The sequence below is a fragment of the Amblyomma maculatum genome, unplaced genomic scaffold (assembly GCF_055883805.1).
Source record: "Amblyomma maculatum isolate TAMU_Amacu unplaced genomic scaffold, ASM5588380v1 scaffold_41, whole genome shotgun sequence".
NCBI classification, from domain to species: Eukaryota; Metazoa; Arthropoda; class Arachnida; order Ixodida; family Ixodidae; genus Amblyomma; species Amblyomma maculatum.
The window spans coordinates 187,080-191,325 of NW_028146766.1; the positions used below are offsets into that span (position 1 = coordinate 187,080).

At 46.2% G+C, this 4,246-nt stretch overlaps 1 long non-coding RNA gene across 1 annotated transcript; it reads right to left on the reverse strand.

Moving 5' to 3' along the window:
• Positions 1 to 711: 711 nt before the first annotated feature.
• LOC146170808 (uncharacterized) lies at positions 712 to 2,173 on the reverse strand. Its single transcript, XR_014703104.1, has 2 exons — positions 1,691 to 2,173; positions 712 to 929 (listed from the first exon to the last, which is right to left on the reverse strand). It is a non-coding gene; the product is annotated as an uncharacterized LOC146170808 (long non-coding RNA).
• Between the last annotated feature and the right edge of the window lie 2,073 nt (positions 2,174 to 4,246).

Consider the following 4,246-nt stretch of genomic DNA (forward strand, 5'->3'; position numbering starts at 1 on the left):
TGGGCCGTACAAAATCATTCGCCGCGCCGGACCACTGGACTATGAAGTCATTCCCGACGGAACGTCATCATTACAACGGCGACGCGCATGCCCAGAAATTAGTACATGTTGTACGAATGAAGCCATATTACACGCGTTAAAGAATCTGTGGTGTTTAAACTTTGCAGGGTTTATGTTTAGGTTGCTTTGTTTTGGAACATCGAGGCGATGTTTTTTTAAGGGGGGGGGAGTAATGCCGCGAAACCATTGAGAAAGAGATTGGTAAAGAGCGGACACTCCCACAGGGCCACGCGGCCCATTTGACTGTAGTGCACCAAGCGGCCGGCGGCAACTACTTCCGGTCTTGCTGAAAGGCGCGTTATTTGAATACTAGCATGCGCTGCGTCCTTCCCTGCCCTTTTGGCGCATTATTTTGGTTTTACACGGTCTGCTAGTGTTTCTATTTATGCTCAGCATGCATAACAACATGAAAAATAGATTCCCAGTTCACTAAATTGGCCATCAACGCAGCTGCGCCACAGCCTTTGCAAAACAGTATTGCAGAAAAGACGCCAAGTGCTTTGTGAAATGAACATTTATTTTGCTGCATATAAAACATACAAGAGACGCAACACATGTAGGCGGATGCATTGACAAAACTTTGCACACATAAGGCGATGTGCAAAATACAGAAAAATAAAAATACACAAGGCGAGAAACAGCACTTCGGTAGCGACAAAAAATAGCATAACGTTTATTTCCAAAATATGGCAAATGATATGTAACAAAACAGGCATTATACATAAACTACACAGTCTCAGTCCCGGCTACCTTAGAAAGGGTAACTTGTATTGTTCAGGGCAGAGAGTACTGACACTTGGGGGGAATGCCACTCCGTTCACTCGTCGCATCTGCCGCGCTTCGGCTGCAGTCCGTGGGTCCATTCAGTGCTGTTGGAAAAGGAATGAACATGATGCAGAAGGTTGCAATGAAATATAAGGCCACTGCACCATGCACAAAATTGCATGTGGGTGCGTACTGAAGACTTGGTGAGCAGCAGTTATGGTCCAGAACAGAAAAGCTGTGATTCGTAAAATTGATACAAAAGCTACTGTTGCAACGTAGAGGTCAGGAAATGCAGGCTAACCGAACCTATCTGAAAATGCATTTCTACAGTGAGTGAAATAACAGCCACTAAATTAACAACATTCCTCAAGAGCACTGAACAGCTGGAGCAATGAAGCTTGCTGCATTATAAAACATTTCTCACTTTAACGTTGTCACGTTACATGCAACGCGACACCACGCAAAACTAGCTGTTCGCAAAACCGCGACCGGCGGGCACGCCATGTTGGCTTTTCTTCATACGCGACTTTGTGAAGCGCAGAACACCGTGCTGAGCTAAACTGCCCGAAATGTCTCGCAGTTTGACAAGAATGAAACATTTCACACCTTGCGGTTGCCCTGTTAAACGCGACGCCACGCAAAACTAGCCGTTCGCAAAATCGCCATGTCACGTCACCGCGGCGGTCAGCACGCCTTGTCATGCCTGTTAGCTTGCCCTTCACTTGCGACTTTGTGAAGCGCAGTCGCCGCCGTACTGAGCTAAACTGCCTGAAATACTGCACAGTTTGACAACAAAGTCCCGGCCGGCATGGCCAGCGTAAACTGCTTGAAAGGCAGCGTAGTTAAGCAAAAAAACGTTGCTCACCTTGCCATCGTTCCAAACCGCTGTCGTTCCGCGCAGCAGCCCACAAGAGGTCTGTGCCGCACAAGCGCGGCGAGGCACGAGCACACAACCGCTCCCCTCGACAACTTCTTGTCTCCTAGCGCTCCATCGGGCTACCGCTGCAGCGAGTGCCGTCGCGCGCGCGTCCGCGCATTGGTGCCGCCATTCATCAATCGACGGCAGCGCAAAAAGTCGCGCGTCATTTTCTGGGACCAGTTTTTGCCGAGTGACCGCTCTTTACCAATCAATTTCTCTATGGCGAAGCCTTCAAAACTGTATTTGTTGTTTTTTTAACAGCCGCCGGCATTCAGGCTTATCACTCTGATTCTGGACCGCGTATCAGTTCCGTAAACTTTGCTTGTTATTGCTCGATGTCGCGAGTCACACCTTTATCAGTTTCGTTGTAGCACAAGATGCACCGAGATCTGTCTCGAAGGTTCCGGCCACTCGGGTGTCTTTCCACAATGTTCCAGCCGGTGCTGGTAGCTGTTTGCGACGTTATCTAGATTGTTCTGGGCAGCCTTTAAATTGAGCGTTGATGAGTGTGACGGACATTCTTTGTTCGACGATCGACCAGCACGTTTGTTGCTATCGCCGCCGCCGAGTTGCTTAGTTCTTTTGCGGTTGCAAGTCAGCCCAATAAAGAGGTAATTTAAGTACCATCAAGCCTGTGCCTTCATTTGTGTCAGCGACCCTGGTCACCACCACGTTACAATATTGAGGAAGGAATTAGACAACTCTGTAACACTAAATTTTATAAACACCTAAAAGCGGACCCCACTCTAAAGCATCAAAACTTCTTACAGGGACTCTAGATGAGCTCGCAAAAAGTGGGGACATCTTCTGCGATTATGCAAAGCCCTGACCGCATCACACCCGTCGCCGGGCCGATTCTACATGCTTCCGAAAATTCATAGAAGGGTTAACCCTGGCCGCCCTATAGTATCCGGCATCGGCACAATCACAGAACCAATCTCCAGTTACATTGACACATTAATTGGACACATACCTGAAACACACCTATCCCACATACATGACACCAACCACTTCCTTCGCGAAATAGCAGGGGTAAATCGTCCTCAGGGGGCCTTCCTTGTAACCTTAGATGTAGTCTCTCTATATACAAATATCCCGCATTCCGACAGAATCAAAGCTCTAATTGAGGCCTATAATCAGAATAGTGAGGTAGGATCCCAACTCCAGAAGTCCTAGAGGTATTGACGAAACTAGTTCTAGAATACAACAAATTTGAATTCGACAATGAACACTACTTACAAATTAACGACACCGCCATGGGTACAAAAATGGCCCCTACTTATGCTAACATCTTCATGCATAGCATTGAATTTGAATTTTTACTTACTTCCCCTATTAAGCACATCCTATACAAATGCTGCTTGGATGATATTTTCTTAGTTTGGACTGACACAGAACAATCACTCCTACATTTCATTGAAAACTTCAATCTCCTCCATCCTAGCATATCCTTCACGCACACATATTCCCAAAACAAAATTAACTTTGAAGACGTTGAAATTGCGGTTTATGAAGGTTCGCTCTCCACTAGCGTATACAGAAAACCCCCGGTCCGACAACAATACGCACAAAGCTGTCGTCCTTATCACTCAAAAACAAGCATTCCGTATTCTCAGGCTCATCGATTCAAAAGAATTTGTTCCCAATATCAGGACTTCGCACCAAACGCAAAACGTATGCGGAAAGTCCTGACTAAACAACGATACCCGCCAGATATTGTTGACGACGCCATAAAAAAGGCATATGAACTCAACCGAGAGGAAATTCTGGAGGGACGTCCACGAAAGGAAAACATAGACCGTCGAACAAGCCTGGTACTCCCTACACGAGTAACCCCCCCAACGTGAACAGAATCCTAAAGAAACATTTCAACGTTCTAGAACAGAGCGCTCGTCTCTCCAATACTTTCACGACTCCTCCCCAGGTTCTCTACAGACGACCGAAAAACATTCGCAACATCCTAGTCCACTGAAAAATAGGTAATAACCCGCGGTTGGGGTGCCGGCCTTGAGGAAAGAGTAGATTCCGGGTGTGCAGGCACATGCAGACATCAAGCTGCGCAACAAGCACAACGTCAAATTTTAAGTGGAGAATAGATGGTAACTTTGATTGCGATGCCTCAAAAGTAATGTATCTCCTAGAATGCAATGTATGCCGAATGCAGTATATTGGCCAGACAGCTGCCCCTATACGAATGCGGTTTAATTATCACCGTGCTGATGTCCGCTCTCTGCCCAACCTTCCTTTTTCAAAACATATCAACCAGAAACAGCACTCATTCGACTCAGTCAAACTAACAGTTCTTCAGCGGGGATTCAATAATACATGGAACGGGAGCAGCGTGAGTCATACTTTATGTATAAGTTTAGAACACTTAATACTGGGATAAATGAAAACAATAGGGCAATGTCGTCATTACGAGCCCAGCAAGTTTAATGCTAAGCACATATATCAATCATTATCCCTTGACAGTTTTCCTCGGTTTTTTTTTTTATTTTCCCC